Source organism: Mauremys mutica, chromosome 7 (genome assembly GCF_020497125.1).
Source record: "Mauremys mutica isolate MM-2020 ecotype Southern chromosome 7, ASM2049712v1, whole genome shotgun sequence".
NCBI lineage: Eukaryota > Metazoa > Chordata > Testudines > Geoemydidae > Mauremys > Mauremys mutica.
The window spans coordinates 124,140,138-124,164,030 of record NC_059078.1 but is presented as its reverse complement, the minus strand read 5'-3'; the positions used below and the strand labels follow the sequence as shown (position 1 = coordinate 124,164,030).

The window sequence follows — 23,893 nt, the reverse complement described above, 5'->3', positions numbered from 1 at the left end:
TACAAATATTCCTTTCTAAGACTCCTCAGAGAGTCACAATTGGTCTCTGCTTCCCCCTTTGCTCCAGGGAAGACGTAAGCTGCTCCAGCTGTATACCTGGCATGACTTAGTTCCCCCTCTGCAACAGCTCAGCGGTGAGGGCCAGCGCAGTGGGTGAGAGCAGGGCAGCAGTGGCGGATTAAGGCACAAGCCTGTGTAGAAGTCAGGGTGGGGTGGGGTGGCTGCCCATTGAGGCCCCGTCCCCTGGCCAGGCCAGAAGCCAGAGCTGGGCCACGGTAAGAGCTGTCCAGGGAGCCTGGGCTGCTGTGGGGAGCCCTGGACCCTCCACCTGCCCTCGGCTGGGGGCCGAGGGGCAGCATTATCACCTTATCAGCTCTCCTGCCCCCCCGCTGTCACTGATCCATGCCTGCCCGAGGCTACTACGCCCATTTAAAAAGTGGAGGGCCATGGCCCCTGTGGCTCCCCCAGTCCCAGCATCCCTGGACCACAAGGGTGGGGGGGGGCAAATGTTCTTTGTGCCCAGGGCCTCAATAAATCTTAATCTGCCTCTGCAGGGTGGAACCAAGGTTCCACCCACTCCCCACTCTCACCCACCTATTCTCTGCCCACAGCAGCTACTCTCCCCTCTACACAGACTGTAAATGCAGGTAACTCGCACAGAGATCTACAGAGAGAGCAATGCAACGGTAACTCAACAGGCAAGTGGTACGTTCAACTGTATCTTCTATAATCTCAGCCATGACACTGTATTATTTTTCTTTTTAAGTGAAAAAAAATCATACTCCCGATGTTTGTAGTGGACGAAACTTCTGCAAGCAAGTGAAGCTTAAATTGCTGGGTCTTGTGTTAAACTGATAAAACCAGAATTTATTGAGTTTCCCACAGAAAAAGATGTCATGGAGTTGGTATTTTTTGGCTTGAAAGGAATATATTTTCACATCCTTTTTTGGTGGTTTTCTTCCTTTTTTCTCATGTTGAATTTTTTTTAAACACATTGAGACAAGAATAAATTATACGTTCTCCTTGTGGTAGAACATATTTAGTCCATCAAGCTTCCATGTAAGACATAAACTGGTCTTTTCACCAACCTCTGCTGCAAACTTATTCCTACTGGACAATGGAGAAATGAAGGAGAGTGTTTCACAGATGATAGGATATGGAAAATGAGGAGGAAAGGGAATCTGATTCAAAACCTAAATTCCAGAATTTCCTTTGGCCAAGCTTATAGCACCTGAGAAGTTGAACAGAACTATGTACCTTAACAGTTGGGAGGAGCTAAAATCCATCAGGATGCTCTCATTTTTTCCCTGCTTCCTCCCAAACTATCAGTCTCAAAGACCTTAACAGCATGGTTAGTTTTGTTCCAGCCAAGGAAAGGTGGATACATCACCCCCCAAGAACTAAAAACACATGGTTTTCACTAATCTTGACATATCTTGCAGGGGAAAATTGTTATGTAATAATGTATGTGTCCACCCTATGAGATTCTGTCATTCTAGGATGAAACTGTGGCACACTTTATGATGCAATGCCATGCTATAACAAGGCCCAAAGTACAGTGGAGAATCTTCACTCATCCTGAAAGCTAACTTTGTCAATGCTAAGTCATTTAGCAAAATAATTGCTCTGCTGGCATGTGGGGTCCTATGTTGTGTCCTTTGCCCTATCACTGACTTGCTGTGTGATACCAAGCAAATCACAACCTTATTGTGTTTCAGTTATCCCATCTGTAAAATGGGAACAACAAAATGTATTTGCGAGACTTTGTTATTATAAAACCCTCCATGAAGCTCAAATGAAAGGTGCCAGAGGGTGAAATTATTATACCTCCTTTTTTTTTTTTAAACTAATAATGGAGAATAAAATAGCTCCTTTCTCAGGACTGTATTACTGTTGGTGTAGGCAAACTTTTCATTTCTTTGTGAATTTTATAAATGTGCTGCAAAGAGTAAGCAAAGCTCCAGCTTTCCTGTTTTCAGTCCAAGCCACAAACTGAAATCCAGACTGGTGACCATATAAAAATATAAAGGAACCAAAGACTTAAACACATTAAAGATCTCTTGTAAATGTAATTCAGCTTTGCTAAAAGAGTTTACAGGGACGCCCCGTCACTGCCAACATCTTCAAAGTAATGTAATAAATGAAAGACTGGAGCATAAGAAACAAGATAAATATAATAAGGAAGGTTATATTAAACACAGAGTACAAAAAAGACCCCCAAGATATGATGAGTCTTAATTCTTTCCTTAAATGGAGATGGAAAACATCAAGATGATAGCAGTGCTAATATGAAACAAACCCCAGAAGGTGCTTTCATTTTTTCTCCCAGGTTCTCTCTATGCAGAATGTGCCATTAGAAAACACCAATATTAGTAGTTAGCAAAGATTAGAAGTGGGTTAAAGCCCTGACTTCCTGGTTACCCAGTACCAAGAGAGTATGAGGATAGGAATATTGGGTTATGGATCTTCTGAATGGTACTAGCATCACGGATGGCTATGCTGTGCCTTTCAGTGCAGTAGCCATGCTAGGGAAGGGAGCAGAGGAGACAGGGATCTCAACAAGGTTGACCCACCACTCAGACCCCGAATTCAGAGGGGTGAAGTGGCTGAGAATGTGGGCTTCTAATCCCAAAGACCCTGGGAATCCTTGGGGAAAGGGAGGCCCAGCTCGGAGGATGCAGAGGCATCTCTAGGGAAATGCACCTTCTGCAGGTGCCTTGCTGGCCCCTCTTCTTCAGGTAGAATGCTCTCCTTTCGAGTGAGAGTTAATGGTGTTTTCCCTGTTCCTCTCCCCTTGCACCTAGATCCTCATTCCCAAGATTCTGGGGACCCATGAGGTCAGGGAAGGGGAGAATGATGCAGCAGAGCTGGAACCTTCCCCCTTCAGTGCACCCCAAGAACAGGTACAGTGGATCTACGCTCCCGGAACCAGTGGGGATGTTTGGCCCTAAGACAGGCATGGCCCATCTAATGAAGAGGCTTGACTCGTGTGACAATTCTGCGAATCCGGTTATCACACGGACAAATAAGCAGCAAACAGAAAGGTGAGCAATAGGGCCAGGCAAAGCCCTAGGAGGCTGGTGAGTCCCCAGGCAGGACTGAGGGCCATGGATAAGCCGCTAGCAAACTGCCAGGGGCATGAGGCGACTTTTGTTAGGAGGTGGTGGACAGAGAGGTTTGGTCATATGCAAGTCACTTATTTTTTGGTAGTTTTCAGCATCCATAAATAAAGCCTCAGCTTAAATGCGAGTACATACGGTATATATTTCCTCTCAATGAGGAACAGAATTTTACTGCAGCTCTTCTAAATCTGTCTACAGGAATCACACCCCCATTTTACAGAATGCTAAACAGCTTATGACTCTTACTACAGCCCTGCTAGGCAGTGAATAAGCCTGTCTCCATCTCGGATGGTAGCTTAGAAGCTGACTGCGCTGTACCGGGCAAGTATTTCATACACAGATGTCCCAGACGTGGATAGGGCCATGGAAGATCTGGAAGATGCATTAAAATTGACTCCTAGCATTGAGATGATGGGGAAACCGTGGGGGATATGTCATTTGCAGACCCCGTACAGCTGCAGCAGTTAAGTGTTATGCCTGGATTGCTTGGTGCAGACATTTCGGTAAAGAAACAGAGTCCTCAGAATGGTCTGACTCATTTCAAAGTGTATGAAGGGCAAAATTTAAGGTTTGCGTTAGAATTTCTGAACATTTGTTGTTATCATCATTAAAGAAATAACATGGATGTCACCTCCTTGGGGGTATGATATGTAAAGAGTTCTTGATTCTAAAGACACCGCACAACCACACACACCCTAGGAAGTTACTTCAACACACTCTGTGTTAAAGGAAGATTATTTAGGTTGCAAAGTCAAGCATTCAAAAGTTAAGAAATGCCAGGTTTATGGTTGCACGTGTAACCTTGAGTATTCTCCTCCTGGGCATGTGTAGTCTTTAATTACATGTTTTTTTCCCACAGGACCTCTGCCCTATTCGGTGAACCACATGGATGTTGAAGGAGACACAAGAAAAGCTGGCATTTCCTGCCTTGTACAACCTTAATAATGTTCATTTAATACAGTTTTTGCCCTGTGTAACATTGTACTTTGGGTATCATGGACTTTCATACATGCCATGTAAATCAGTGGCAGGTGGCAGACCAGAAACAGACAGGCTAGGCCCAGAGGCATTCAGAGGAGTCCATATGGCTCTGCTCTGACTGGTAATGTAACAAGTGGCAGCAATACTAAAGAAAAGCCAACATGATGTCTATGCGACCCCAGGAGTACATGGTTCATTTGCTTATCACACTGGACCAGTCCACATTAGGAGATTTAATGTTCCATTTACTGGTTCCCATAGTTGGAAAGTTAAACACTTCTGGCCCAGCTCCATCACTTAGTAGCACTGTGGAGACTAGCACGGAGAGGGAATCCACAGTGTATCAAAGCCAAAAAGACAGGGCTGAGTGAGAAAGGAAGCATTTCAGCCCAAAACAACTTACAAGGGGTGCTGAAAAATAGATGCCAGACACTGCTGTTTAAATAGTTAATGTACAGTATGCAGCCCCTACTATTGCAATGAATCCCACCCAGCTAGCATGCTGTCACACCACAAGTGCAACAAAAAAAAGATGCAAAATGCCTGGAGATTTTCACATACCTCCAAGAGAAATGTTTTTTCAAACACTTTCCCCCCTGGGAGATAAATATAAATTCGCAATCTAGCTGATGCCACTAACCCATGCTATATAGTTTTATACTGTATGGGGCTTATAGAGTTTGACGTTCCTATTATATTATTGAAGGTACTTTTGCCACAACTTTTGATGCTAGATCTAAGGACACTAATTGTTCCATGCAAGGAACTTTTTCATGATGGCACCTTCACAAAGGAGTTAGGCCTATCGAACACAAAGGAAATTAGTGCTTACTCTGTATGTGCCACTCTTTAGCCTAAGCAGAGCCACAAGACATTAGAGAATCTTACATGAAACTTACCAAACAATAAATATGTATCCTAAGCAGCTAGTGTGATATTTAGGAGTATGTTAAAAATAATGTATTCATCTGATTTGTGCTTAAAATAACTTGGGCTGCAGCCAGCATCAGAATCTGCAGCTTCAGAGGTCAAGTCTGTTGCTGCCTCCTAAAAGCATGTAATACACCTTGCTTTTGTTCTTTCTTTCTCTCTCTCTCTCACACACACATACACACACACACTCTCTCTCTCTCTCTCTCTCTTTCTGTTGGTCCTTTCTTTCTTTTACCTCTCTAAGGAGTTGGAAGATAAAATGTGTGTGTGATGCATTCAATCTAAGGTCATCTTCTCAGAGTGAATTCATTCAATATGGTCTATCCACTTCTCTTCTCGGTTACACTGCAGCAATGGAAACGAGACAAAAATGTGGCCCTAACATTGCCACAGCATCTCTTTCTTAGCTTCACAGCTTCCTCCGTGGTAACTGAAACCTTCTTTGGGACTAACATATTTTATTTTTATGAAGGCTCTTATTCCATCTATATCTGTTTTCATTATGTTTATGCACTGAAGAAACACAGATGTGCAACTGGTTTTGAGACACAAACGTCCTTTACACCCCCTCACCCTTTTCAAATCATGACATTCCCCCTAAAGCCCTGCAGGCAAACACTCAAGCATCTGTTCCCAACTGGCCATTAAGTAAGCAGAGCGTTTCAATCCACAATGGCATCCTTGAGATGAAAAAGACACAAAGGAGGGAATGTTTTGGGGGCAGAAGAGTGATTTCATGCTTCTCATGGAAGCACATGCTGTTGTCAGTGAGATGCATAGAGGGAGGTGTCCACTAATCTTGCAATCCAGATACAGCATCGTCTCACTTTTACATGAGACATCCTGGCCTCAGTGGATTTCATTGATGACTTCCTGGAGTCAAACAACCAGTGTTGGGGTCCCAACAGGGACAGCATTCACTCCTGACAAAGAAAGGAGGGGCGGAAGTTTCACATATGTCCTGCTGGTGGAAGGGGGGAAAAAAGACGGTAGGAACATCTCATGGAGTCAGAGTTGTTGGCTGAGCTCAGCTGTCAAAACTGCTGCAGCTGATAAGTGCTTTCAACAGTCAGTGGGAATTACTAGTGAGGGTGATAGAGGGCTACGAAGACAGTTTGGGCAGCCAAAAAAACCAGCGTCAACGCAGCACAAACAATAATAATCCTAGAGCTAGATAGAGCACGTCAGAATCGGTCTGTTTGTGCACGCAGATCCTGCTTCCACAGCACGCAAGCTGCAACGTCAAAGCAAATCATTGAGAAGTACTAAATAAAGCATGGGAAACACGGAGGGTAAGTTGATTATAAAAAAACATGCCCCGTAGAGAAACCTTCCTCTGCTAAAAGGGAATATATTCTCCAATGGGCAATTAAAATGGAGAGCCAGAGAAAGCAGGGAAGCATGGCTGAGTGATCTGAGTGCAAGGACCTCCTGAGCTCCAAGTTCTACACTGACCCCACTTTGTTGGGTAGACAGGGCCAGTTACAAAGGGGGAGGGATAGCTCAGTGGTTTGAGCATTGGCTGCTAAACTCAGGGTTGTGAGTTCAATGCTTGAGGGGGCCACTTAGGGATCTGGGGCAACAAAAAAAAAGTTGGGGGTTAGTCCTGCTTTGAGTAGGGGGTTGGACTAGATGACCTCCTGAGGTCCCTTCCACCCCTGATATTCTATGATATTTAGCCTCTCTGGATGTCAGGCTCAGCTCTACAATGGTTGTTATTCTTTGTATGGTGCTTTGTAATGGTTAGCCGCTCATTATTCATTTTAGAATTTCTCTAACCGGCATCACCCAAAGAACCACACATTTCTGGAAACTCCTCTAGTCATGACTCCAGCTACAACTCTTTGCCATCCCTCCAAAGCAATAGCCTCTCCATATCAGGAACGGTGGTGAAGACAAATAACACAGAGCACAGGTCAGACCTGTGTGTGGTATAGAGCTCCCCTTGGCACTCCACTGCTGCAGGGTTGCTCCCTACATGCTGGCCCCTATATTAACTCCACATCACCAGAGAACCATTCTTTCGCTAGGGTGATCCTCTCTGGGAGGGTTCCGCAGCTTCACGGCCAGGATATGCTGCAGTGGAGGAAAGCATCCGCTCCACGCCAGAGGAGCTCAACTTTCACATGGTCACAGGTCCCCAGATTCCTTCAAGAGAGCGGAAGCAGCTCATCACACAAGGAAGCCCAAAGGATGCAGATATGTTCACTTTATATGGGCCGACGGTAACAGGACTAGAGTTTTCCTCTGTCGCGTTCTTTTGTGTGGGGGCCTGGGCAATTCTACGCTCTGCTCAACATCAGCAACACCATCTCTTCCTCATTCTCCCTCACACATAAACACACATGCACACACGCAAGCTTTTCTTAAGAGGCTCCAAGGACATCTGTCCAATCGCAAATAAACTACCTTCCAGACAAAGGAAAACTACTTTCAAGACAAGGCTGCTAGGCATAAGGACATTTGCAACGTGAGGGGAAAGGGGAAACAAGTTGGACAATTTCAGGCCTTAATGAAATGCCTTTCCTGCATGTGCTTCTCTCCTAAGATGAGGCTAGAAAGGTGCATGTTGCATTGCAGCCAGCGCCTCCTCTGACATTCTCTAAAACAATCCATTTCCAAATGTCAAGGCACGTAGACTAACATGTGGAAATCACTGGGGTTTAAAACCCAGTCGTGCTAGCAAGATCTAATCATTAACACCACAGGGGAAAATGTCTTTGCTGAGGAAGGTTTCTCTACGGGGCATGTTTTTTTATAATCAGCTACCACATGCTGAAAGAACCAGCTTCTCTCCTCTGTCAGGTCATATGAAAGTCCTGCTTTCATCCACACGCCATGGTTACTATGACATAATCAGTATTTGCCAACAGGTACCACAATGGGGGCATCTGAGATACCGCAGCTTTTCCTCTACTAAGAACAGGAAATGCCCACAGTGTGGTTCCTGATAAGTGCTGACTTTCTAATGAAGACCAGAACACTCATCAATTGTCTTCAAAGCTTCTGTTAGGCACACTGAGCTCTTTGCCATTAAGCTACATCTAACTACGAACCAAGTACCATCACGCTCAGCTGGGACTTGATCCAAAGCCCATTTAAGTCAATCGGAGCCTTTCCATTGACTTGATGGCATGGTCCATCAGGTCCTCGATGAGTCCAAGCTGCATCTGTTGAAGTGCAGACCCAGTAGCCTGACGGTACCAGACCTATACAAATATTATCATTGGACAGGGTGTTCTTCCCACTGCCTGTGTCTCTCATCCCCTTCAGATTTACCATCAACAGTAAAGTCAAAGTCAGAGACACTACCTCATAGTCAATGGACCAGTGCCAACAAGGCTGTCAGAGTGTCTTTGAGCAATGTCCACTGAGGTTGATGGCCCCTGTGGCAAGGTCACTGAGTGGAGACTGGTTTGGTTAACAGCATCTTTTCCAGTGTAGTTTGGCAATGGTACATGCACAGTAAAATTCCGGCCACATCCTTTGGCAAGATTGGCAATAATGCAGCTAAAGAGACTCCACCCTAGAGTTGGTTGAGCACAAGAGATGTGAATAATAATATTTCCACTCCCAAGGCATAAATCTTAAAGTACTTTACTAACACAGTTCAGTCTCACAACAACCCAGGGTTGGGGGAAATATTCTTAAAGATGTATTACAGGTGGGAACTGAGGGGCAGGGACGTGAAGTAACTTTGTAAGGTTACAAAATGAGTAAATAGCAGGGCTCAGAATAGAACCCGGGATTCTCAACACCAGGCCTTCACTCTACCCCTAGACCACAGGGCCTATCTGCTGGAGAAAGAAACACTGTGCAGATCTACATTGGCATTCAGTTCATGAAGAAAAGACCCTTCTTTTAGTAATAGTTTTACTCTAATCAAAAGCAAGCTCTCCGATTTTTGCCATAAATTAGGCTGGAGCATCCTCTAGGGAAGAGTAAAATTAGGTCATCTGTGAGGCACACGTGCTAAGATAAATCCAATTCAGCAGCAATATTGGCAGCAGTGTAGCTCCTCAGAGCAGTTATGGTATTTGGGAGGTGCAATTACAGCATGAATTTAAACAAACAAACAACTGGGTAGCAAGCATAACTGGACGACTGTGCTCGTTAAGCCCTGGAAATCAATAACAAGCAAGGAGTTCAGCAAAACATTTGAGCTGTGCAAATATCCATACAAAGCAGTGTCCAGAAATGTAAATGCCATGCGCTTTATGAAACAGAGATCTCTGTTTTTTCTCTTAAGGAAAAGTGCTGTCCCCAGAGCATCTTCCACATTAAGCCGCTGATCATGGCCAAGCCTGACTTTCTGTGCAGCTAGGAAGATATGTGAGCAAACTATCAATCAGTTCACCTACTATAGCCAGCTAAGATGAAATCTGGGGACCATTTCCGGAACAACACACTTTGTGTCTATGTTACTGCCTCTGATGCCAGAGATCAGCTTGCGATCAGTTTAAAATCGCAGTCAAACTGCACCATTCCCAATTTACGGTGGCCAGATTTTTGGGCTAATAACATGCCTCTTATGCATGGGATTTCATACATAAAAAAGGCAGCTCTCTTAGGGGTTGATCCTAAGAGATCAATAGCAAAGCTGTTATTGACCTCAATGGTGCAGGATCAAGCACCTAATGCTTGGAGCTCGGGCAGCAACTTCCTATGTGCCTGGACAGTGCCCTGCCCACTGTGGGTGCTCGCGGGATACAAATAATGATACAGGAATAATCGCTACGAATATTGCCTGTGGCTGAGGGAAGGTGGGAGTGTGTGTGGGAACTCAGCACAGGTGGATGTTGCGTGGATTTTTACTGGGTGCACGTGGGAGGATATGACAGCTGGACTGGTGTGGAATTGAGGGTGCTTGTCACTGCAGTGGGGGTTCAGGCAGAGCCCATCAATATGGGGCAAGCCTGTGAAAAATCACCACCGTCCCCTTCCCCACAATGAATCTAAATGCATTTTATTCTTTTATTAGTCAACAGTTGCATTAACAGTTCTGCCAAGACATCAAGGAACTATCCGAGCCCTAAATTGACTACGCACTCTATCTAGGTTTTCATACTGTACCTTCCATTGTGGTATCTGATCATGGTACTTAATGGGATACCACAGCCAGTACCAATAAACCCTCCTAATCACTCCGAAAATAACTCTTCTGTAAAATGGGTGGCCTATGCAGAATCTACGAGGGGGTGGGAGCAGTATAAAGATTTCACAGGTACATGTTTAGGATGATCAGCATAACTCACTCATGGCTTCTTCATGCATGAAGTAACACAGACATCCCTAACTAATGCCGACAAAACCTTCCCACCACCAGTTACATGACTGTCAATGGGCATTGCATATGCTCAGCACCTCTGAAAATCAGGCTTTGCCTCTTGGATTCAATTAGTTGCCTAACTTTAAAGAGTGAGAGCTTTGCAGGACAGTATTTCTAGGGTGAAATATTTGGAGGTGCTGAGCACCCTCAATTCCCATTGACTTCAGCATCTCACAAGATCAGGCCCTTAGGTTGTAAGCTTCTTGGAGCAGGGAATCATCACTTAATGTATGTGAAGTGTATTGACAACTATTGTGCTGTCCAATTAACCAAGAATTAATAATTAACAATGCAGACTCTTGGCTAAAGAAAATCCCTTCAGACCTACATTTTCTCTGGACTGAAATATAAACCCTTTCACTTGCCATAAGGAACAAATGCAGTTGATCTAAAAAGAAGTCCCTGGATTTGCTCAGAAAGGCAGTAGGTTCTAGCAGAGACGGGGAGACATGATTTCTGGTCCCAGTTCTGCTGCTGACCTGCTCACTAACCTTCGGCAAGCTGCTCAGTACTTCTGAGTGCCTCTATTTTTGGGTGCCCAGCTTCTGACAACTAGAGGGTTTGAACACCCACAACTCTGGCTGGAGTCAATGGGATTTGCGGGTGCTCAGTGCCTCTGAAAGTCAGGCCACAAGTAACTCAAGATGGGTACCCAAAAACTGATGGACTATTCTGAAATGACTGTGTCTATCGCTCTGTGTCTCAGCTTTCTTACCTGTAAAATGGGGATAACAAGGCTTACTGGCCTTTGAAAAACACTTTGAGACCTGTACTAAGAAGAACTATCCCACTGTTACGTGCCATCTACATACGCACTTGTCCATACAAACAATTTGCAGCAAGCTGAGGTGTAAATCTACCCTGTACTAACCTGCCACACACTAACTGTCCGTGTGGACCCTGCTGCCAGACACTAGACGTTCCCCAGTGCTCTTTAACCTACTTCCGTTTCAGAAGGCGGTAGAACAAAGTGCACTATGGAACTTTTAGTGTGTGGCAGCACAGTGCACAGGGATATTTGGCCATGTCTACACTACACTATGTTGACCTAATTTATGTCAGCTTACAGCCACCACAGTTACTAAATCGCTTGTGTGTGTGCACAGTTGGCTCCTAGTGTCGGTGGTGAGCATCTTCACCAGCAGCGCTTGTATCGATCGTATTGTCAGCATGGGGCAGGTGGGATGTCCTGTAACAGTTGATGTAAGGAACCTAATGACATCGACCATGACTCTACCGCGCTTGGGGAGGTGGTGTTAGTAAATTGGTGTAGACAGGCACTTACATCGTCAGGAGCCAGACTGAAGTGAAGACACTTCCACAGCTAGGTCAACGCAAAGCATCTTACATTGACCTAACGGTGTTGTGTAGACCAGGTCTTGGTGCACAGCATGCTTATGTGGGGTGCATTTACACACCAGCCTGCCAGAAACTAAGTGTTCATATTGACAAGCTCTAAGAGATAGTGCCTTTCAGATGTGAGTCCCTTTTAATCTTCTGAAGTGCTGCTGTTAGCAGGAGCCACTGCTGTCCTCTCCTGCCCTGAGCATCCTGGGTGTTGTCCAGATTTTTAAAGTTTGCCGTCTCTGATAAAGCCACTTTGCTGACAGAGTAGGAGCTGTACATGATTAACAAAGTGCCAATGTTAGACCAAATAAATCCACCCCAAATTGCACTGTCACATTTCAACAGCCTTTCCCACTGGAAATCAAAGAATAAAAAGGCTCATTCAGGGATTAGCATTCTGACCAATTACCCCCCCCCAAAGGAAAAGGGCCTTGAGCAAAGGTGACAGGGGGACTCTCGACCCATACACTCTTTCGTCTTCCTTTCATGTTTAATACGTCCTTTTCACTGCCTGAGGAGGAAAAAAAAGAAAAGGACTGGAAACAGATGCGTTTTTGTTAACGTTTGGGGTTTTTATAAGGGTTGCTGCTGCCCGTGTGATAAAAAAAAAATCTTTGTTCCTAAAATTAAAAGAAAAATCTCACTGAAATTAAGAGGACCAAATATCAGAATTAGGAATGTAAGTTAATAATTCCCCTTAAGTATCTTGATTAATTACATCTGAAGCACCGATGCAGGGCACAGAGCAGCCAAACTGGACAGGCTGCTAACAAAATACACATCCAGACAAGCCGAGCCTTCTCTCCCAGCATCACCACACAGGAAAAGCAGCTCCCCAAACGCTGTTTGTCTGTGTGTCCTGGCGTGCTGTGCCATGCAGGGTTGGCCATCGTTTACAAAGTCCTAACACCAGGGACCTCACATAACTCTCAGGGGTGGTCAAGGCCGTAGACTTGTAGTCTCCAGGTAGAACCTCACTAGTGGACGTATGCCATCACCTCCAGGGCCACCCAGAACAATGACGCTTGGAGACAGACTCTCGCCCTCGTCCATGCATCCCGTTGTTATAATTCAAGAAAATGCTCGTGTCAGTATTGACAATATCATACTAAAAAGAGACACGAGTTATTATTATGTATTATATTATTGTCAGAGACGACCCATAACTCTTGATGGTGGTGGGGGGCACAATTTAAAGGGGGGCGGGACATGACAGCCCCACGCTTTGCCTCTGGACCTTTTTCCACTCCCCCTACGCCGCTCCCATCTGCTCCAAGCCGGCACCAACTTGCCCCCACTCCGCTCACAGCTCCTTCCCCGCTTACTTCTCCGATCGCCTCCCCACGGCGGGCAGAGTGAGGGCTGGAGTGGGCTCCGGACACCTACTGCCAGGCTTTGGTAAGTGCCGCTGCGGGTGATGAAGGGATGGGACTCAGAGGTCTTTCCGGCGCCCCCTCTGGCAGAGCTCTGCTGCCAGTCCTGTCTCTATTCCCTGCTCTGGGCGCCTCCTAGTGGGGCTCAGCGGGAGTACTAGGTGCCAGTGCCTTCCCAGGCATGTCCCCTTCAGCCACGCTCAGTCCGACTCCCACCCTGGCAGAAGTGGGGGTGTGTGACCCTACATGCCCCCCCCACACGTCACCTCTGATTATCATAGCGTCACTCAGCCTAGTTTGTTATCAGGCCTGTGATTGATGGGATTATTTTTTATGTCCAAAAACATCAAGGCAGCCCTCATCAGACAGCGGTCCCAACCTGGAAGCACAGAAGCTTACACTCGATGTCAATCGTACACCAAACAACAAGAAAGGTTGTTAATAAAATTACCCTCTCATTGTTATTTTGGGAAGTGTTGTTGGGCTCAAATGTAGCTTTCAGTAATGGGATCTCTTGTTCCATAATTTATGAGCATGCGTGTCTTCAACAATTTTCCATTTGGGAAATTAATCATATTTTGCCTATCCGGGGAAAAAAGAAATCCCCTTGCAATTTGAATTGGATTTGATATGGTGAATTGGATACGATATTGTTCTCTGCTCCTGGTCATGAACTGTAGTGTTGCGTTGCTGTGTGCTGCACAAAATCTTCTATGTTACATCCCAGAGAGGGATGTACTTCAGTGGTCGGTGATGCCCATGTACAGTACCTAATCCTGCATCCATTAAATCAGTGATAGCTATGCCAGCAATTTCAGTGGAAGTACAAGGTCCCCAAAGTCACTCTCTTGCAATGGGCATGTAATGTACATACCTTTTTTTCAGAGTCCAGATCCTGAGTATTTAAAGGGGGGAAAACAATGACAGAATGACTCTGTTACTATAGAAGCAGCAAAGAGTCCTGTGGCACCTTATAGACTAACAGACGTTTTGGAGCATGAGCTTTCGTGGGTCCGACGAAGCGGGTATTCACCCACGAAAGCTCATGCTCCAAAATGTCTGTTAGTCTATAAGGTGCCACAGGACTCTTTGCTGCTTTTACAGATCCAGACTAACACAGCTACCCCTCTGATATCTGTTACTATAGTCAGCAAAACACAGTGAATCTAACTCTGCCTTCAGTTACACCCCTCCAACATCACTGAATTCAGTGGGGTTCGAGGAGTGCACCCACAGACAAAATGTAGCCCTATGTCTGGTTATTATTATTTAGATTTGTATTCTATTCTGGTAGCACCTGAAGACCCCCACCAGGGTGGAAGCCCCTTTGTGCTAGGAACTGTACACACAGAGTCCCTGCTCTGAAGACCTCACAATATAAAAGGCAAGAGAGACTAACAGACGTAGAGAAACACCAACAAGAGAAACTTGACCCATAGTATGAACTTTGCTAATTACAGTGAAATGTCTCCCCATTCATATACAAGTTCCATGCTGCCTCTGTATCCACCTGCCAGTTCTTTGTTCAGTCAGTCTCCTCCTGCATTTCCTTGCCACAGGAAAACAGTCACCTAATTCTGAGAGACACACAACAAAAGAACAACTCCCCACAACATCCCAGTGCCAAAAACGTTCCTGGGTCTGTGCTGGATCAAGCAGTGGATGGAGGCTGTAGTCCCCCCGCCCCCTTCACAAATACTCGGACAGGGCTCAGACTTCACTTAACCATCACAGCATGTTGTGTAACTTCACAGTCCTGATTTGATTTGAAAGTGCAATTCAGGCTCCTCAGTCTCTTAATTAGCTGACACTTCCGTGCCTATCACCCTAGAGTCATTACAGCAAGGGCGGCAGAGGAGTAAAGCTCCTAATTCTACTGACAGAAAATATCTGGAGTCTGAAAGGGGTCAGCTTTCCCAGCGCCCCCCAGGAGCTTTACCAGGTATGTGGGTAGAACAGGTTCCCACCAATTCACTGCCAGATCGAGGTGGTGGCCTTCAGCAACCTGTTGTATGAACAGAGAATCCCAGACAAGGTGACTTCAGCTGGCTGTTGGGTCTCATTAGATACCTGGGCAAAGCAGTGATTTTGAGTGATGCATACCCTGGGAGTGACAGGCCAAGGACAAAAAGCTCTTTTTAGTGTGTTTGGGGTGGGGTTCAGACAGTCGGGGCTTGCCCTGGTGTAGCTACCACTATACAATGCTCCAGTATAGATGGGCTGCATCGGTGAAAAAAGAAATGCTTGCATTATTGCCACATAGCCTAGTTCCAACTGTTGTGACTGCAGCAGCTGGTGTGATGGGAATCCCCTTCTTGTATGGGTTTGCCTGGGGGCGATGTACCCTGTGATTCCCCTCAACAGCACCCCCACCAGCCGCTCTAGCGGTGCATGAGGAGAAGGGAGGCAGTGCTGAGCTGCTGTTGCTGCACTGAGAAGAAGCCCTGTAGGCTCTGCCATCTGCTTCTCTTCCTGCCTGGGCCTGCTAGCCCAGCCCCAGCTTCGAGTCTAAAGAGCTGGCCCTGGGAAGGATCTTGAAGCTTTATTCCTGCACCAACCAGGCAAAGGAGACCTGCTCCTCCAACTGCACTACAGGAGACACGTACACCCTAAGGGGACCCATTCCTCCACCGCCCACTTCTCTAGGGGAACCATCAACCAACCACCAGGCAGCCCAGGGCTGCAGTGCGACTGGCCTGTGCCACTGATGCTTCTGCTGTGAGAGCTGCTAGTTTGGGACCCACCTCGAGAAGTCTCCGGGCAGCACAGGAAGGTGGAAGCTGGGTGGATCCTGAGCGCCCGGAGCAGGAGGGTGAGTGGGGGAAGAGTGAGAAATCAATGGATATTTTGCATTGAGGAAAGAGTATTCTACCCAGGAAGTGTCACATGTATCAGTGACTGAGGCAGATTATTTTCGAGAAGCTCCTCATTAACATATGGACAGGTCATTGCTGCAGCCCATTTTACGCCTGGCCTGGAGCTCAATGAACTCACTCGCTGCTATGAAGCAGCAGTAATTACACTTCACTTTGAAGGGCAGAAGGGGAAGGGGGGTTTCAAGCACCTGACAGCAGGATGCTATCCCTTTATATCAAGCTTTCTTATTTTGGGGGCGTGGTATGGAGGGAGAATCCATGCTGCTATTAAAACCCCATCCAACACTTTCATAATGAAGAAGAGTCCCTTTTACCTACGGTACTTATACTGCTCCCCATCACCACAGTGTCCAAGCACCTCACACTTGTTATTGTACTTTTTCTCACAACAACCCTGTGAGGCAGGGCTATTACCTCCATTTACAGATGGGGAACTGAGGCACAGGGAGGTTCAGTGACTTGACACGGTCACACAGGTAGCCTGTGGCAGCACAGGGAATTGAACCCAGATCTTCCAGGTACCAAGCTAGTGTCCTAACTGCTGGACCCTTTTTCCACCATATTTTTTCCCTGGGTCCAAGGCATAACATTCAGATCCAGATTACAAATGCTCCCAAGTTGGAGGCTGGTCATTTCCAGGATTTCAGTTAAGTCCACTGGCAAGATTCAGGTTCAGACTGAGATTTCAAATCCCTCCCCTCAAGAGTCCAGGGATGCTCAGACCCATCGTTACTGAAGCCCAAGGAGAATGGCTTCAGTTTGGAAATCATATTCCACTTTTAGCGCCACCTGGAAAACAGGCAAGGAAAAGGCTCAGGGAGGGAAGGAAAAGCAAGCTGGAAAATAACACTTCAACCAGCATCAAAGATAAACAAGGTGTTTCTGAAGAGCCAGAGGTAGCCGCACTGCAGCTAAAGAGACCGTGTGCCCCTTAGCTTTCAGGGGCTAGTAGAACACGAGGCCACTCAGTGTTTCTTTAAGGTCTGCAAAGACTAAAGAAAAACAGAACCATTTCTGGAACCAGTAAAGCAGCCTTCTCCAGTAGTCATATGACTGGAAACTATGATTCCCCTGAGTCAGGCACCCGAAGGAACTGAGTAACATTCATTAGTCAGTGACTTTATAGTTATTATTTGGGACTGTCAACTTCTGGGCAGGATTTAGACTGAAAGGATATTCAGGGGCCAGGTACTTAGAGGCCATGTCTCTATTTATAGTTGAATGGAATTTAGTCTAACCCCACCTAACATTTTTCCATGATTTGCAAATTTAAAAAAAAAATCACTTTTTTTCTCTGCACAGAAACAAGAGTGGGTCCCTTCTTGTGTGTGAAACACTGCAGGGTTAGAGCATTTATTGGAAAGTGGGAGGTGGGAGAGCAAATGTCTTTTTCTAACTAATGGGGTGTAGGGAGTAGGGTGATGGTGAAAAGGATAAGGCACTTCTGCAGGTACTTCTCTGCCTGCCCAATCCCAAAGGCATATTCCAAGATGGACTGCATCTCCTAAGGCCAGAGGCACAAAATGCTGAGGCCTGGCGTTTTCATTTACTTCTTTATTCGAAGGATTGTCCTGGCAGTTCACTGGTTTCTACCTGTGCCAGCACAGTGCAGCATTTTTTCGGTAAGCGGCTCAGTTGTCAGAACGAGAGCAAAGTTAAAATGGTCATATTTTCAAAAGTGACTAGTGATTTGGGGTTAGTCCATTTTTTGGGTGATGAACCTGAGACACTTTAAGAGGCCTAATTTTCAGAAACCGCGGAGCACCTGCTCTCTGAAAACCGAACACTTCCTCTTCCACTTCTACTTCCTCACTGTTCAAGCTGCGAGGGAATGTGCTAGGTGCTTCCAAGCCAAGTAACGACTTCAGGGCCTGATTCCCACTTCATGCTGTGTAACTCATTGGTTAGCATGGAGCCAAAGCAACACCCAACTGGAGAAATGCTAGTGTTGACTCAGAGTCCTTACCCCAAAAAGTTTTGCATCTAAATTCAACATAACGTGAGGGAGGGTCATAGATGGAGGGGAAAGACAGAGAGAAGGGAGAGAATGAGTAGGTGATAATAATGGCATCATGTGATTACTCAAGTAAGCACCTGATCCAGTGTCTACTGAAATCCAAGGGAGTCATTCCATTGACTTCAATGGAAGTCAGGCTCTTACTTGTGCAACACATCTTGATAGTTCCCTAAAAAAGTACTGTTTCAGATTACTACTCCTTCCTTTTCCTTCACATAAATGACAGACAGTTAGAACTGAAATCATGTTTGCTCCCTAACCAGGGCCGGCTTTAGGGCGATTCACCTGATTCCCCCGAATCGGGCCCTATGCCCCTAAGAGGGCCCCGCGTCGTCCCTAAGGACCCTCTGCCAACGTGCAGTCGAAGGTACTGGCAGCCAATAGAGCTGCCGCCGAAGTCCCATCGCTGTCTTCGGCGGCAGCTCAATCGCTGCCATGGAAGAAGGACCCTCCACCGACTTGGGCAGCAGAAGGCACTGGCAGCCAATTGAGCTGCTGCCGAAGTCCCGCTGCTCTCTTCAGCAGCTGCTCTTTCGAATCAGGCCCCGCAGTGCCTAAAGCCGGACCTGTCCCTAACCATCTCATGGATAAGAACATAAAAACGGCCATATTGGGTCAGACCAATGGCCTGTCTAGCCCAGCATCCTGTCTTCCGACAGCGGACAAAGCCAGGTGCCCCAGAAGCAGTGAACAGAACAGGTAAACATCAAGTGATCCATCCCCTGTCACCCATTCCCAGCTTCTGGCAAACAGAGGCTAGGGACACCATCCATGCCCATCCTGGCTAATAGCCATTGATGGACCTATCCTCCATGAATTTATCTAGTTCTTTTCTGAACCCTGTTATAGTCCTGGCCTTCACAACATCCTCTGGCAACGAGTTCCACAGATTGACTGTGAATTGTGTGAAGAAATACTTCCTTTTTGTTTGTTTTAAACCTGCTGCCTATTAATTTCATTTGGTGACCCCTAGTTCTTGTGTTATAAAAAGGAGTAAAAACACTTCCTTATTTATTTTCTCCACACTAGTCATGATTTTATAGACCTTTGTCATCTCTTAGTCATCCTTTTCCAAGCTGAAACGTCCCAGTCTTATTAACCTCTTCTCATGTTGAAGCTGCTTCATACCCCTAATCATTTGAGTTGCTCTTCTTGGTACTTTTTCCAATTCCAATATATCTTTTTGTGATGGGATGACCACATCTGCACACCGTATTCAAGATGTGGGCGTACCAGTGATTTATATGGAGGCAATATGATATTTTCTGTCTTATTAATTATTTCTTAATAAAATAATAATAATAATATTTCTTTCTTAATGCTTCACAACATTCTGTTTGCTTTTTTGACGCTGCTGCACATTGAGTGGATGTTTTCAGAGAACTATCCACAATGACTCTAAGATCTCTTTCTTGAATGGTAACAGCTAATTTAGACCCCATCATTTTATCTGTAGAGTTGGGATTATGTTTTCCAATGTGCATTACTTTTCATTTATCAACATTAAATTTCATCTGCCATTTTGTTGTCCAGTCAGCCCATTTTGTGAGATCCCTTTGCAACTCTTTGCAGTCTGCTTTGGACTTAACTATCTTGAGCAGTTTTGTATCATCTGCAAATGTTGCCACCTCACTGTTTACCCCCTTTTCCAGATCGTTTATGAATATGTTTGAATAGGACTAGTCCCAGTACAGACCCCTGGGGGACACCACTATTTACCTTTCTCCATTCTGAAAACTGACCATTTATTCCTACCCTTTGTTTCCTGTCTTTTAACCAGTTGCTGATACATGAGAGGACCTTCCCTTTATCCCATAACAGCTTACTTTGCTTAAGAGCCTTTGGTGAGGGACCTTGTCAAAGGCTTTCTGAAAATCTAAGTACACTATGTCCACTGGATCCCCCTTGTCCACATGCTTGTTGACCCCCCTCAAAGAATTCTAGTAGATTGGTGAAGCATGATTTCCCTTTACAAAAATCATGTTGACTCTTCCACAACAAATCATGGGCATCTATGTGGCTGATAATTCTGCTCTTAGTTTTCCCGATACTGAAGTTAGGTTTACTGGCCCATAATTGCCGGGATCACCTCTGGAGCTTTGTTTTAAAAATTGGCGTCACATTAGCTATCATCCAGTCATTTGGTATAGAAGCTGGTTTAAACGATAGGTTACAGACTACAGTTAGTAGTTCAGCAATTTCACATTTGAGTTCCTTCATAACTCTTTGGTGTATACCATCTGATCCCGGTGATTTTTTACTGTTTAATTGATCAATTTGTTCCAACACCACCTCTAATGACACCTCAATCTAGGCCAGTTCCTCAGATCTGTCACCTAAAAAGAATGGCTCAGGTTTGGGAATCTCCCTCACATCCTCAGCTGTGTCGACTAATGCAAAGAATTCATTTAGTTTCTCTGCAATGGCCTTGTTGTCCTTGAGTGCTCCTTTAGAATTTAGGATGTAAATTCTCAGTGCTATTTACCCAGAGGGATCAGTGAATTAGTCTCATTCGCAGGTGATTTCTTCTGTGGCTCTGGGAATTCTCTGATTTTGTTTTAGCTGACGCGTTAATTTAGTTAGTTTTAACTGATGAGTTTTATTAATGTACTTTCATGCGCCAACAGGCTGTGACAAATGAATGTGGTACCTTTAAAAATTGAATTACCAGTACATTAAGCTTTAGTACTGAAGAAAGGAGGTGGCTGTAACAACCATTTCAAACAATATCCATAAGGAGGATCTAATGTTTCTCAGATATTTCTGAAGTCATACACATTATAAAGAGATCAAACTCCTGCAGGTTAACTTTGCATATAGCTAGAAAGCCTGGATGTGACTCATCAGGGTCATTTCTGAGTCAGCTCAATAGGTCAGGGTGCTCTAGGGCTATTCCCCTGAGGGAACCAAGATGAGTGCAGAATCTGCAAATACATCCACAGCCTGCTGAGGCCTTTAAAAATCCTGTGGGGAACCCCAGAAACCTTCTTTGGTGATGGGCAGGAAGGAACATTCTTCCTTGAGCCCTTACATATGTCATAGTGTGTTAAGAACACAGGATGAGGAGTGTGACATTTCCATATTAAACAGAAGTTTATGAGAGATGAACCTAGCCCTAGTACCAGTGTAAATGCAGAGTAACTTGACTGATTTCAATGGAGTTACTTTGGTATAAACAAGAGTAGAGCCTGGCTCTGTGTTTCTATGGAACAAAGAGATTACAATCAGTGTGTGCCAATAAAAATGGAGATTCGAGGGAAAAAGACACAATATTTTACTAGTGGGATGTTGATTTTCTTGAGACTAGTAAATAACTGCATCCCTTCTCTTCTATTCATAATTAACACAGCCAAGAGAATGGGTAAAATTTTCAAAAGTGCCTAAATTACTTAGGATCCACCAGAACTTTTAAAATTGGGAGTTGGGGTCATAACACAAAGGCACCTTCAAAAATTTACCCAATCGTCTTTAAATCAGCTTTGTAAAATAGTCCTGAAAAATGTAATAGACCACGCACAAAAACGACTTGCCTCCCTTTAGCAATTTGAGAATTGGGATTAGGATATTTACTCAAATAATAATTACTCAGCCTGGGCAAGGAGAATTTTGCCAGACTGCTTCCTCCTCTAATATTCTAGAAGAGAAGCCAGTGTAATCCAGTGATCCCTTAATATTTAAGTTCCTACTCCATCAATATTGCACTAGCTTTGGATAAGCAGACAGTACAAAGGGTTACAATGGAGGAGAAGCCTATGGTCTGAGCTGCTATTTCAAGTCCAGGAAGGACAGTGTTCCACCCTGTTCCTCCGTACATCTGTTGTTCCATGTAGCCACATCTGGCTTTGCTTGAAGAAGTCCCAACATTACTCAAGCTCTTTTATTATGCATTTATTACAGCATTTATCTGGAGGGAGTATACAGATGCAACCTCTCTCCAGGAGACTGTCAAAGCTGCTGCCTGGATCAGCTAGTACAGGGCATTAGTAACATGGGCAGCCATCCCCGAAACTACCTGTGGTTCATAACACGTGAGTGCCGGTAGCAGTGTCAGGCAGATCAGCTGGATTCCTAAAATCTCACATCACAGTGCACGCCCTAATCCAGGAGGCTAGATAACATTCCCCTTCTCCAGCCTCTCCTGCAGTCCTCCACATCTGGTATAGCTCCAAAAACCTATTTCATATTCACTGTCTTTATATATGCACTCAAAGCTTTTATTTTGGCCACCATGATTCAAGCTGAGGGAGATTAACTGTGCCTTCCTCTCCTTGGAGTACCATTGCTGACATTCTTTCACTGCAAGGAGGGATCTTTGACAAGACATAAAATCTACCGCCTGCCCCCCCAATCCACCCTCTCCTTCCATCTAGGGAGACTGAGCATGCTGCATCTGCATCAATCGCAGCCCCAATGGCCATAGCAGCAAGAACCCTGCAGTAATTAAACAGTAGAAGGTCCTGCTCCAAGTTCAAAACATTTAGCCAGAAAGGAGGGGCGGGGGAGAAGGCAAGGAAAGCCGCCCCATTTTGGATGGTCTAATTCCCTGCATTTGTTTAATTAAAACAGGATAACAACAGGTTTCTACCCCAGCAGCTTCTAAGGGAAACAAAATCACTCTACATGCTCGGGGAAATAAAAAAGAGGGAGGGAAACAAATAGAGTCCTGCCTACTCCAGGGCTTAATGAAAGATTAAAACTGTTAACAATGGAAGCAAAGCAGGTTTTGGATGGCTTCTGCAGCTGGAAACCCTCTCTCATTCTGATCCATACGGAGTGTATGGCACAGAGGAGGTCTTTAAAAGGGGAGAGTGTGTTGGCCCGGGTAAGCAGAACCTTTCACTGAGAGGTATGGACTGGTTTGGGCGGATTGTTATTCAGGGTTGCCAGAGGTGATATTGTTATCTGCTGACACCAAAAGAATGGAACAAAGTCCTACATTTCTTTGCAGAAGAAGTAGCCTTGAAGCAGCCTAACCTGATGATTACTGCTCACTTCCAGGGAAATGGAGATCTACTTGCTGATGAATGGTATAACCCACGAGAGAACTCCTCTTTTCTACCAAAAAGCACATGGCCAAGCAGAACATGTCAACAGGTTGATCAAGGAATCTCTACAACCAGCAGGCCTTCATTTCAACCCTTGGAAAGCAGCCACAGAGGAATGACTGCGTGCCTAAAGGAGAACACCACACGAGCTGTTCTGGAGCCAAGATAAATTAATAACAGAGAAAAATTAAAACAAACAGTGTAGGAACAATAGACGGTGAAGGAGCGTGGAGCTAAAGCACATTCCTTTTGAGCAGGGGAAAGTGTCTGAATGAGTTTTCCATTCCGTGCACACCAAGGACCATTCAGGATGCCTCCCTATGGTCGTGGAGGACAGGCCTGAAGACGGGGATGAATGGAACATTTCTAAACTGGAGAAACCCTGCTGTGAGGCGGGGTGGTATTATCCTCATTTTGCAGGGGGGGGAAAACGAGGCTCAGACATGTATTGACTTGCTCAGGGTCTCACAGTCAGTAAATGGCTGAGCTGAGATTAGAACCCACATCTCAACCCCCAAGTCCTGAGCAGAAGGATAGCTGGTCTGGGTGAGAAGAAACAGCAACAAGAGGGAAGGCTCTATGGCAGTTGTGGGGTGGTTGGCTGAGGTGAGGAGAAGCAGCAGGAAGGCAGGGAGCAGACCCCAGTCCCCTCTCCTGGTTAGGGGGCTGAGTGGGGAAGGTGAGTTGGCTTTCTAGGGATCCGGCAGCAGGAGGCAGCCTAAGAGACTGGTGAGGAGCAGAAAGCTCAGCAGGGGAGCAGGCTGTGGCAGCAGAACCTGCACGGACCTTACAGGTAAAGGGCAGAGACTGTGGGGTGCACCACAGGGAAAGTAGCCTGTACAACACCCGGATGAGAGCACGGAGAGAACC

At 45.5% G+C, this 23,893-nt stretch overlaps 1 protein-coding gene across 4 annotated transcripts in view; it reads right to left on the bottom strand.

Annotated features, from left to right (window-relative positions):
* LOC123374066 (SH3 and PX domain-containing protein 2A-like) overlaps window positions 1-23,893 on the bottom strand; it is a 165,825-nt gene that overhangs the window by 15,670 nt on the left and 126,262 nt on the right. The gene's annotated exons all lie outside the window — the stretch shown is intronic.